Here is a 13,302-nt window from a genome sequence, read left to right as displayed (position 1 = left end):
AATTTCCACATTGGAATCTGGAGACAACTATGCCCTCTCCTTGGCACCAGTGTGGAAGGGCAGTACGAAAACCATGAAGTGAATCACTTGACATCGTGGAAGACAGAAGAACTCCAAGTTTGAATACCCATTTCCAGTACCTTCTCAAGGTAAAAAATAGAATGGAAATGAATTTCCCCGTTCACACGACACTTCCCCAATTTCTTCTGTCCTCCACCAATGGCAATAGTTCCGGGTACATTCTCCTAGCCCTCCCTCTTTACATGGAAAGTCGTATGCATGCGTGTATATGTGTATACACACACACACACACACACACACACACACACACACACACATATCTTACATCTGATTTTTATAATGTATAACATGAAATTTTCTTTTTTTTTCTTTCTTTTATTTATTTATATTTATTAACATAAAATGTATTATTTGTTTCGGGGATACAGGTCTGTGGTTCATCTGACTTACACAATTCACAGCACCCACCATAGCACATACCCTCCCCCAATGTCTATAACCCAGCCAACCTATCCCTCCCACCGCACCACCACCCTCCCACAGCAAACCTCAGTTTGTTTCCTGAGATTTAGAGTCTCTTATGGATTGTCTCCGTCTCTGATTTCACCTTGTGAAATCATCCATTCATTTTTCTCTCCCTTACCCTATGACCCTATGTCTTATTTCTCAAATTCCTCATGTCAGTGAGATCGTATGGTAGTTGTCTTTCTCTAACTGACTTATTTCACTCAGCATAATACCCTCTAGTTCCATCCACGTCATCACAAATGGCAAGATTTCGTTTCTTTTGATGGCTGCATAGTATCCCATTGTGTATCTGTACCACATGTTCTTTATCCATTCATCTGTTGATGGACATCTAGGCTCTTTCCTTAGTTGGCTATTGTGGATATTGCTGTTATAAACATTCGGGTGCATGTGCCCCTTCAGATCACTACATTTGTATCTTTTGGGTAAATATTTAGTAGTGTGATTGCTGGGTCGTAGGGTAGCTCTATTTTCAACTTTTTGAGGAGCTTTCACACTGTTTTCCAGAGTGGTTGCACCAGCTTGCATTCCCACCAACAGTGTACGAGGGTTCCCCTTTCTCCGCAGCCTTGCCAGCATCTGTCATTTTCCTGACTTGTTAATTTTAGCCGTTCTGACTGGTGTGAGGTGGTATCTCACTGTGGATTTGATTTGTATTTCTCTGAACCTAAGTGATGTGGAGCACGTTTTCATGTGTCTGTTGGCCATTTGGATGTCTTCTTTGCAAAAATGTCTGTAACATCAAATTTTCTATCTTAACCATATTTAAGTGTACAATTCAGTGGATCAGCACGGTGGTGCTGATCCATTTCCAGAACTCTTCCCATCCTGCAAATTGAAATTTTATAGCCATTAAAAGGTACCTCCTCATTCCTCCCTCTCCCAGTCTCTGGAAAGCACTGCTCAGCTTTCTGTCTCTATTATTTCAACTGCTCCAAGTACCTCATATGTCTCTGTTCATTTCAACAACTATAATGGAACACCATGGACTGGGAAGATGATATATTCCTCATCATTCTTGAGGCTAGTAGTCTAAGACCAAGACTCCAGCAGACTAGATATCTAGAGAGGCCCTGATTCCTGGTTTATAGATGGCGGTCTTATCTCTGTGCCCTCACAGAGTGGAAAGGTCAAGGCAACTCTCAGGGGCCTTTTTTATAAGGACACTAATCCCATTCACGAGGACTCCACCCTCATGACCTAATCACCTCCCAAAGACCCAACCTTCAAACACCTTCAATCACACTGGGGATTAGGTTTCAACATGTGAATGTAGGAGAGACACAAACACTGGTCTATAGCATCATATAAGTGGAATTCTATAATATTTGTCTTTGTGACTGGTTTATTTTACTTAGAATAATGTCTTGGAGGTTTTTCTAGCATATACCAGAATTTCTTTCCTTTTTAAGACTGCTTAATAATGCATTGTATTTCTATACCACATTTTGCTTATCCATTCACATATAACTTTTAAATTAAAAAAAATGTAATGGGAACACAATGATGTAATATTCTGAATCTTACTCTTTTTACTTAATGACATCAATTCCATTCTAGTTTATATAGATTGATGCAATTCTTTTATAATTGTAGGAATCGAAGACAACTGGATTTTTGGCTTGGGTAATTAGGTACCATTTACTTTGAAGGGGGAAATTGAAGGAGAATCAAATTTTTCAGGAAAAAAACCTAATAATCTCATTAATTATATAACTAGAAATATCAAAGTTGTTATGCAACAAACTTTGTTTATGCAACTGGATCTTCAGAGAGATGTCTGGGCAAGAATCACAGGTTTGGAAACCTCCATACATGGTTGGTATTTAAACCAGAAGATCAGGGTGCCTGGGTGGCTCAGTGGGTTGAGCCGCTGCCTTCGGCTCAGGGGTCCTGGGACGGAGTCCCGCATCGGGCTCTCTGCTCGGCGGGGAGCCTGCTTCCTCCTCTCTCTCTCTGCCTGCCTCTCTGCCTACTTGTGATCTCTCTCTGTCAAATAAATAAATAAAATTTTTTAAAAAAATAAAATAAACCAGAAGATCAATGGGATCACCTGGGAAGAGCATAGATGAGAGAAGAGAAAAAGTCCAGGAGGAGTGCCTGGCTGGCTCAGTTGGTGGAGTGTGTGACTCTATTTTTATTTTCTCATTTTATGTTTTTTTTTAAACATATAATGTATTATTTGCCCCAGGGGTATAGGTCTGTGAATCATCAGGCTTACACATTTCACAGCACTCACCATAGCACATTAACCTCCCCAATGTCCATCACCCAGCCACCCTATTCTTACCCCCATCACACCCCAGCAACCCAAAATTTGTTTCCTGAGATTAAGAGTCTCTTACGGTTTCTCTCCCTCCCAATCCCATCTTGTTTCATTTTTTCCCTCCCTATCCTTCATGACCCCCTGCCCTGACTCTCAAGTTCCTCATATCAAAGAGATCATATATGATAATTGTCTTTCTCTAATTGACTTATTTGGCTCAGTATAATACCCTCTAGTTCCATGCATGTCATTGCAAATGGCAAGATTTCATTTCTTTTGATGGCTGCATAGTATTCCATTGTGTGTGTGTGTGTGTGTGTGTGTGTGTGTGTGCATATATATATATATATATATATATATATATATATATATATACCCACTAGTGTGATTGCTGGGTCATAGGGTAACTATTTTTAAGTTTTTGAGGAACCTCCATGCTGTTTTCCAGAGTGGCTGCACCAGCTTTCATTCCCACCAACAGTGCAGGAGGGTTCCCCTTTCTCTGCATCCTTGCCAACATCTGTCATTTCCTGACTTGTTAATTTTAGCCATTCTGACTGGTGTGAGTTGGTACCTCAATGCAGTTTTGATGGTATTTCCTTGATGCTGAGTGATGTGGAGCATCACTGAGTGATGTGGAGTGTTGTTTTCGTGCATCTGTTGGCCATTTGGATGTCTTCTTTGCAGAAATATCTGTTCACGCATCTGCACATTTCTTGATTGGATTATTTGTTCTTTGGGTGTAGAGTTTGGTAAGTTCTTTATAGATTTTGGATACTAGTCCATCATCTGATACATCATTTGTGATATCTTCTCCCATTTTATAGGTTGCCTTTTGGTTTTGTTGACTGTTTCCTTTGCTGTGCAAAGGCTTTTGATCTTGATGAAGTCCCAAGAGTTCATTTTTGCCCTTGCTTCCCTTGCCGTTGGCAATGTTTCTAGGAAGAAGTTGCTGCGGCTGAGGTTGAAGAAGTTGCTGCCTGTGTTCTCCTCAAGGATTCTGATGAATTCCTGTCTCACACTGAGGTCTTTCATCCATTTTGAGTCTACTTTTGTGTGTGGTATAAGGAAATGGTCCAGTTTCATTCTTCTGCATGTGGCTGTCCAATTTTACCAACATCATTTGTTGAAGAGACTGCCTTTTTCCATTGGCTATTCTTTCCTGTTTTGTTGGAGATTAGTTGACCATAAAGTTGAGGGTCCATTTCTGGGCTCTCTATTTGTTCCATTGATCTATGTGTCCGTTTTTGTGCCAGTACCATACTGTCTTGATGATGACAGCTTTGTAATAGAGCTTGAAGTCTGGAATCGTGATGCCACTAACTTTAATTTTCTTTTTCAACATTCCTCTGGCTATTTGGGGTCTTTTCTGGTTCCATATGCATTGTAGGATTATTTGTTCCATTTCTTTGGGAAAAATTGATGGTATTTTGATAGAGATTGAATTAAATGTGTAGATTGCTTTAGGTAGCATAGACATTTTCAAATAGTTGTTCTTCCAATCCATGAGCATGGAATGTTTTTCCATTTCTTTGTGTCTTCTTCCATTTCTTTCATGAGTACTTTATAGTTTTCTGAGTACAGATTCTTTGCCTCTTTGGTTTGGTTTATTCCTAGGTATCTTATGGTTTGGGGTGCAGATGTAAATGGGATCGACTCCTTACTTTCTCTTTCTTCTGTCTTGTTGTTGGTGTAGAGAAATGCAACTGATTTCTGTGCATTGATTTTATATCCTGACACTTTACTGAATTTCTGTATGAGTTCTAGCAGTTTTGGAGTGGAGTCTTTTGGGTTTTTGACATAAAATATTATATTATCTGCAAAGAGTGAGAGTTTGACTTCTTTTTTGCTGATTCAGATGACTTTTCTTTCTTTTTGTTGTCTGATTGCTGAGGCTAGGACTTCCAGTACTATGTTGAATAGCAATAGTGATACTGAACATCACTGCCATGTTTCTTACCTTAGGGGAAAAGCTATCAGTTTTTCTCCATTGAGAATGATATTCACTATGGGTTTTTCATAGATGGCTTTGATGATATTGAGGTATGTACCATCTATCCCTACACTGTGAAGAGTTTTGATCAAGAAAGGATGCTGTAATTTGTCAAATGCTTTTCAGCATCTACTGAGAGTATCATATCGTTCTTGTTCTTTCTTTTATTAATATATTGTATCACATTGATTGACTTGCAGATGTTGAACCAAACTTGCAGCTTGAATAAATCCCACTTGATTGTGGTGAATAATCCTTTTAATGTACTGTTGGATCCTTTTGGTTAGTATTTTGGTGAGAATTTTTGCATCTGCGCTCATCAAGGATATTGGTCTGTAATTCTCCTTTTTGATGGGGTCTTTGGTTTTGAGATCAAGGTAATGCTGGCCTCATAAAATGAGTTTGGAAGTTTTCCTTCCATTTCTATTTTTTTTAATTTTGCCATTCATATTTTTATTTATTTTTATTTATTTCTTTTCAGCGTAACAGAATTCATTGTTTATGCACCACACCCAGTGCTCCATGCAATATGTACCCTCCATAATACCCACCATTTGGCTCCCCCAACCTCCCACCCTCCTCCCAAAACCCTCAGATTGTTTTTCAGAGTCTATAGTCTCTCATGGTTCATCTCCCCTTCCAATTTCCCTCAACTCCCTTCTCCTCTCCATCTTCCTTTGTTCTCCATGTTATTTGTTATGCTCCACAAATAAGTGAAACCATATGATAATTGACTCTCTCTGCTTGACTTATTTCGCTCAGCATAATCTCTTCCAGTCCCGTCCATGTTGATACAAAAGTTGGGTATTCATCCTTTCTGATGGAGGCATAATACTCCATAGTGTATATGGACCACATCTTCCTTATCCATTCGTCCGTTGAAGGGCATCTTGGTTCTTTCCACAGTTTGGCGACCGTGGGCCATTGCTGCTATAAGCATTGGGGTACAGATGGCCCTTCTTTTCACTACATCTGTATCTTTGGGGTAAATACCCAGTAGTGCAATTGCAGGGTCATAGGGAAGCTCTGTTTTTAATTTCTTAAGGAATCTCCACACTGTTCTCCAAAGTGGCTGCACCAACTTACATTCCCACCAACAGTGTAAGAGGGTTCCCCTTTCTCCACATCCTCTCCAACACACATTGTTTCCTGTCTTGCTGAGTTTGGCCATTCTAACTGGTGTAAGGTGGTATCTCATTGTGGTTTTAATTTGAATTTCCCTGATGGCTAGTGATGATGAACATTTTTTCATGTGTCTGATAGCCATTTGTATGTCTTCATTGGAGAAGTATCTGTTCATGTCTTCTGCCCATTTTTTGACATAATTATCTCTTTTGTGTGTGTTGAGTTTGAGAAATTCTTTATAGATCCTGGATATCAACCTTTGTCTGTACTGTCATTTGGAAATATCTTCTCCCATTCCGTGGGTTGCCTCTTTGTTTTGTTGACTGTTTCCTTTGCTGTGCAAAAGATTTTGATCTTGATGAAGTCCCAAAAGTTCATTTTTGCTTTTGTTTCCTTTGCCTTTGGAAACATATCTTGAAAGAAGTTGCTGTGCCTGATATCAAAGAGGTTACTGCCTATGTTCTTCTCTAGGATTCTGATGGATTCCTGTCTCATGTTGAAGTTTTTTATCCATTTCGAGTTTATATTTGTGTATGGTGTAAGAGAATGGCCAAGTTTCATTCTTCTATACAGAGCTGTCCAATTTTCCCAGCACCATTTATTGAAGAGACTGTCTTTTTCCCACTGCTTTGTTGAAGATTATTTGACGATAGAGTTGAGTGTCCATATCTGGGCTCTCTACTCTGTTCCACTGGTCTATCTGTCTGTTTTTATGCTAGTACCATGCTGTCTTGGTGATCCCAGCTTTGTAGTAAAGCTTGAAATCAGGTAACGTGATGCCCCCAGTTTTGTTTTTCTTTTTCAACATTTCCTTAGCAATTCAGGGTCTCTTCTGATTCCATACAAATTTCAGGATTATTTGCTCCAGCTCTTTGAAAAATACCGGTGGAATTTTGATTGGAATGGCATTAAAAGTATAGATTGCTCTGGTAAGTATAGACATTTTAACAATGTTTATTCTTCCGATCCAAGAGTATGGAATGGTTTTCCATCTTTTTGTGTCTTCTTCAATTTCTTTCATGAGTGTTCTGTAGTTCCTTGAGTACAGATCCCTTACCTCTTTGGTTAGGTTTATTCCCAGGTATCTTATGGTTCTTGGTGCTATAGTAAATGGAATTGATGCTCTAATTTCCATTTTTGTATTTTCATTTTTAGTGACTTCTGTACATTGACTTTGTATCCTGCCACATTACTGAATTGCTGTATGAGTTCTAGTAGTTTGGGGGTGGGGTCTTTTGGGTTTTCCATATAAAGTAACATGTCATCTGCGAAGAGAGAGAGTTTGACTTCTTCATTGCCAATTTGGATACCTTTTATTTCTCTTTGTTGTCTGATTGCTGTTGCTAGGACTTCTAATACTATGTTGAACAAGAGTGGTGAGAGTGGGCATCCCTGTTGTGTTCCTGATCTCAATGGGAAGGCTGTGAGCTTTTTCCCATTGAAGATGATATTTGTTGTGGGTCTTTCATAGATTGATTTTATGAAGTTAAGGAATGTTCCTTCTGTCCCTATACTTTGAAGCGTTTTAATCAGGAACGGATGCTGGATTTCGTCAAATGCTTTTTCTGCATCAATTGAGAGGACCATGTAGTTCTTCTCTCTTCTCTTATTGATTTGTTCTATCACATTAATTGATTTGCGAATGTTAAACCATCCTTGTAACTCAAAGATGAATCCCACCTGGTCATGGTGGATGATCTTTTTAATGTGCTGTTGGATACTATTTGCTAGGATCTTGAGAATCTTAGAATCCATATTCATCAGTGATATTGGTCTGAAATTCTCCTTTTTGGTCTGGTCTTTGCCTGGTTTGGGGATCAGGGTAATGCTGGCTTCATAAAGAGTCTGGAAGTTTTCTTTCTGCTTCAATTTTTTGAAACAGCTTCAGGAGAATAGGTGTTATTTCTTCTTTGAAAGTTTGGTAGAATTCCCCAGGGAATCCATCAGGTCCTGGGCTCTTGTTTCTTGGGAGGGTTTTTGATCACTGCTTCAATCTCATTACTAGGTATTGGTCTATTCAGGTTGTCAGTTTCTTCCTGGTTCAATTTTGGGAGTTTATAGTTTTCCAGGAATGCATCCATTTCATCTAGGTTGCTTAACTTATTGGCATATAACTGTTGATAATAACTTCTGATGATTGTTTCTATTTCCTTGGTGTTAGTTGTGATCTCTCCCTTTTCATTCATAATTTTATTAATTTGAGCTTTCTCTCTTTTCTTTTGGATTAGTGTGGCCAATGGTTTATCGATCTTATTGATTCTTTCAAAAAACCAGCTTCTAGTTTCATTGATACGTTCTACGGTATCTCTATCTCATTGATCTCTGCTCTAATCTTGATTATTTCCCTACTTGTGTGTGGAGTTGGTTTAATTTGTTGTTGATTCTCCAGTTCTTTAAGGTGTAGAGACAGTTGGTGTATTCTGGATTTTTCAATATTTTTGAGGGAGGCTTGGATGGCTATGTATTTCCCCATTAGGACCGCTTTGCTGTATCCCATAGGTTTTGGACTGAAGTGTCTTCATTCTCATTGGTTTCCATGAATTGTTTCAAGTTCTTCTTTGATCTCCTGGTTGATCCAAGCATTCTTAAGCAAGGTGGTCTTTAGCTTCCAGGTGTTTGAGTTCCTTCCAAACTTTTCCTTATGACTGAGCTCCAGTTTCAAAGCATTGTGATCTGAGAATATGCAGGGAATAGTCTCAGTCTTTGGGTATCCATTGAGCCCTGATTTGTGACCCAGTATGTGGTCTATTCTGGAGAAGGTTCCATGTGCACTTGAGAAGAATGAGTATTCTGTTGTTTTAGGATGGAATGTTCTGTATATATCTATGAGGTCCATCTGGTCCAATATGTCATTCAATGCTCTTTTTTTTATTGATTTTCTGTTTGGATGATCTATTACTGAAAGAGGCGTGTTACGATCTCCTACTATTAATGTATTCATATCAATATGACTCTTTATCTTGATTAATAGTTTTCTTATGTAATTAGCTGCTCCCATATTGGGGGCATAGATATTTACAATTGTTAGATCATCTTGGTGGATAGTCCCTTTAAGAATTATGTAGTCGGGACGCCTGGGTGGCTCAGTTGGTTAAGCAGCTGCCTTCGGCTCAGGTCATGATCCCAGCGTCCTGGGATCGAGTCCCACATCGGGCTCCTTGCTCGGCAGGGAGTCTGCTTCTCCCTCTGCCTCTGCCTGCCATTCTGTCTGCCTGTGTTCACGCTCTCTCTCTCTCTCTGACCAAAAAAAAAAATCTTAAAAAAAAAAAAAGAATTATGTAGTGTCCTTCTGTATCTCTGACTACAGTCTTTAGTTTAAAATCTAATTTATCTGATATGAGAATCGCTACCTCAGCTTTCTTTTGAGGCCCATTGGCATGAAAGATGCTTCTCCATCCCTTCACTTTCAGTCTGGGTGTATCCTCAGGTTTGAAATGGGTCTCTTGTAGACAACATATGGATGGGTCCTGTCTTCTTATCCAATCTGCAACCCTATGTCATTTTATGGGCACATTTAGGCCATTCACATTGAGAGTGATTATTGATAGATACGTTTTTATTGACATCGTGTTACCTTTGAAGTCTTTCTTTCTGTAGATTGTCTCCATATTTCTGTTCAATGATATTCGTAGGATTTTTCCTCCTTTATAGGACCCCCCTTAATATTTTGCTGCAGTATTGGCTTGGTGGTTGCATAGTCTTTTAAGCCTTGCCGATCTTGGAAACTCTTTATCTCTCCATCCATTTTGAATGTCAGTCTTGCTGGATGAGGTATTCTCGGCTGCATGTTTTCTCATTCAGTGCCCTGAATATATCTTGCCAGCCGTTTCTGGCTTGCCAGGTTTCTGTGGACAGGTCTGCCATTATTCTGATGGGCTAAAAATATGGAATGCTTGGGACGCCTGGGTGGCTCAGTTGGTTGGACAACTGCCTTCGGCTCAGGTCATGATCCCGGAGTCCTGGGATCGAGTCCCGCATTGGGCTCCCAGCTCCATGGAGAGTCTGTTTCTCACTCTGACCTTCTCCTCGCTCATGCTCTCTCTCACTGTCTCTCTCTCAAATAAATAAATAAAATCTTTAAAAAAATATATATATATGGAACGCTTCACGAATTTGCATGTCATCCTTGTGCAGGGGCCATGCTAATCTCCTCTGTATCGTTCCATTTTTTTTTAGTATATGTGCTGCCAAAGTGAGCACCCATTTCTATTTTTTAAAACAGTTTCAGGAGAAGAGGTATTAATTATTCTTTAAATGTTTGGCAGAATTCACCTGAGAAGCCCTCTGGCCCTGGACTCTTGTTTGTTGGGAGATCTTTTTTTTTTCTTTGATGATTTTATTTATTTATTTGACAGAGAGACACAGTAAGAGGGGAAACACAGCAGAGGGAATGGGAAAGGGAGAAGCAGGCTCCCCGCTACAGGGCTCAATCCCAGGACCCCAGGATCATGAGCTGAGCTGAAGGCAGACGCTTAATGACTAAACCACCCAGTCACACCTGTTGGGAGATTTTTGATGACTCCCTCAATTTCCTTACTGGTTATGGGTCTGTTTATGTTTTTTATATCTTCCTGGTTCAGTTTTGGTAGTTTATATATCTCTAAGAGTGCATCCATTTCTTCAAATTGTCAAATTTGCTTGTGTATTGTTACTCATAATATATTCTTACAACTGTTTGTATTTCTTTGGTATTGGTTGTGATCTCTCCTCTTTCATTCATGATTTTATTAATTTGTGTCCTTTCTCTTTTCTTTTTGGTAAGTCTTGCCAGGAGTTTATCAATCTTATTAATTCTTTCAAAGAACCAGCTCCTAGTTTCATTGATTTATTCCACTGTTCTTTTGGTTTCCATTTAGTTGATTTCTGCTCCGATCTTTATTATTTTTCTTGTCTTGCTGATTTAGGCTTTCTTTGCTGTTCTTTCTCCAACTCCTTTAGGTATAGGTTAGGTTATGTATTTGAGACCTTTCTTGTTTCTTGAGAAAGGCTTGTATTGCTATATACTTTCCTCTCAGGACTGCCTTTGCTGTGTCCCAAAGATTTTGGACATTTGTGTTTTCATTTTCATTTGTTTCCATGAATGTTTAAAATTCTTCTTTAACTTTCTGGTTGACCCATTCATTCTTTAGTAGGATGCACTTTAGCCTTCATGGATTTGAGTTCTTTCCAACTTTCCTCTTGTGACTGAGTTCTAATTTCAGGGCACTGTGGTCTGAAAATATGCAGGGTATGATCCCAGTCATTTGGTACTGGTTGAGACCTGATTTGTGACCCAGGATGCGATCTATTCTGGAGAAGGTTCCATGCGCACTAGAGAAGAATGTGTACTCCATTGCTTTGGGATGGAATTTTCTGAATATATCTGTGATGTCCAGTGTGTCATTTAAAGCCTTTGTTTCCTTATTGATCATTTGCTTAGATGATCTGTCCATTTCAGTGGGGGGGGGGGGTGGTAAAGTCCCCTATGATTATTGTATTATTTTTTATGTATTTTTTTTTGTTATTAATTGGTTTATATAATTGGTTTCTCCCATGTTATGGGCATAGATATTTAAAATTGTTAGATCTTCTTGTTGGTCAGCACCTTTGAGTATGATACAGTGTCCTTCCTCATCTCTTATTATAGTCTTTGGTTAAAATCTGATTTATCTGACATAAGGATTGCCACCCTAGCTTTCTTTTGATGTCCATTAGTATGGTAAATTGTTTTCCACCCCCTCATTTTAAATCTGGAGGTGTTTTTGGGTCTAAAATGAGTTTCTTGTAGACAGTATATCAATGGATCTTGTTGTTGTTGTTGTTGTTGTTTTATCCATTCTGATACCCTGTGTCTTTTGATTGGGGCATTTAGCTCACTTACTTTCAGGGGTAACTATTGAAAGATATGTTTAGTGGCATTGTATTGTCTGTAAGGAGACTGTTACTGTATATTGTCTCTGTTCCTTTCTGGTCAGTTACTTTTAGGCTCTCTGTTTGCTTAGAGGACTCCTTTCAATATTTCCTGTAGGGCTGGTTTGGTATTTGCAAATTCTTTTGGTTTTTGTTTGTCCTGGAAGCTTTTTATCTCTCCTTGTATTTTCAATGACAGCCTAGCTGCAGGTAGTATTCTTGGCTGCATATTTTTCTCGTTTAGTGCTCTGAATATATCAATCCAGTCCTTTCTGGCCTGCCAGGTCTTTTTGAATTGGTCTGCTGCCAATCTAATACTTCTACTGTTGTGTGTTACAGACCTTTTGTCCTCAGCTGCTTTAAGGATTTTCTCTTTGTCACTAAGACTTGTAAGTTTTACTATCAAATGATGGGGTGTGGACCTCTTTTTATTGATTTTGAGGGGGGATTCTCTGTGCCTCCTGGATTTTGATGCTTGTTCCCTTTGTCATGTTAGGGAAATTCTCTACGATAATTTGTTCCAATCTACCTTCTGCTCCTCTCTCTCTTTCTTCTTCTTCTGGGATCCCAATTATTCTAATATTGTTTCATCTTATGGTATCACTTATCTCTCAGATTCTCCCCTCATAGTCTTGTAATTTGTCTCTCTTTTGCTCAGCTTCTTTATTCTCTGTCATTTGGTCTTCTGTATTGCTAATTCTGTCTCCTGCCTCATTTATCCTAACAGTAAGAGCCTCTGTGTTTGATTGCATCTCATTAATAGCTTTTTTTATTTCAACTTGGTTAGATTTTAGTACTTTTATTTCTCCAAAAAGGGATTTTATTTCTCCAGAAAGGGATTCTGTAATATATCCCATGCTTTTTTGGATCCCAGCTAGCACCTTGATAATCATCATTGTAAACTGTAATTCTGACATATTACTAATGTCCTAGCTGTCAGTACTGCCTCTTATTCTTTTTTATGTGTTGAGTTTTTCTGCCTTGTCATTTTATCTAGATAAAAATAGATGAATGTGAGAACAAAATACTAAAACGGTAGCAACAACCCAAGAAAAATATACACTAACCAAGTCAGAAGTGACCCAAAACGAGGGGGAGAAGAAAGCAGGAAAAACAGTTAAAAAAATACACACACACACACACACACACACACACACATATATATATGTATGTATATATAAAAGATTGGGACTGGTAAATAGAACAGAGTCACACACTTGATTTTGGGGTATATTTTGGTCTGTTAGGAGAAACTACATCCCAGAATTTTAAAGAAAGAAAAACTTATAAATATACATAAAAATAAGGATAAACATGATGAAGGAATGGAATATGACTGTAAACATGAAAATTAAAAAGACTCTGAAAAAGGAGTTAATAAGATAAGAAGTTGGTTGAAAAAAGGAAAAAAAAAGAGGAAAGAATGTGATCACGCTGGAGACTAGAGCAAAGCCATGCACTAGAATTAGGGTATATTTTG

General features: G+C 38.7%; 1 non-coding gene across 1 annotated transcript; it reads right to left on the bottom strand.

The window, feature by feature from the left end:
- Positions 1-10,022: 10,022 nt before the first annotated feature.
- Positions 10,023-10,133, bottom strand: LOC116571207. The gene has a single exon (XR_004277776.1). It is a non-coding gene; the product is annotated as a U6 spliceosomal RNA (small nuclear RNA).
- Between the last annotated feature and the right edge of the window lie 3,169 nt (positions 10,134-13,302).

Source organism: Mustela erminea, chromosome 12, assembly GCF_009829155.1.
Source record: "Mustela erminea isolate mMusErm1 chromosome 12, mMusErm1.Pri, whole genome shotgun sequence".
NCBI classification, from domain to species: Eukaryota; Metazoa; Chordata; class Mammalia; order Carnivora; family Mustelidae; genus Mustela; species Mustela erminea.
This window is presented reverse-complemented; position numbering and strand designations above follow the sequence as displayed.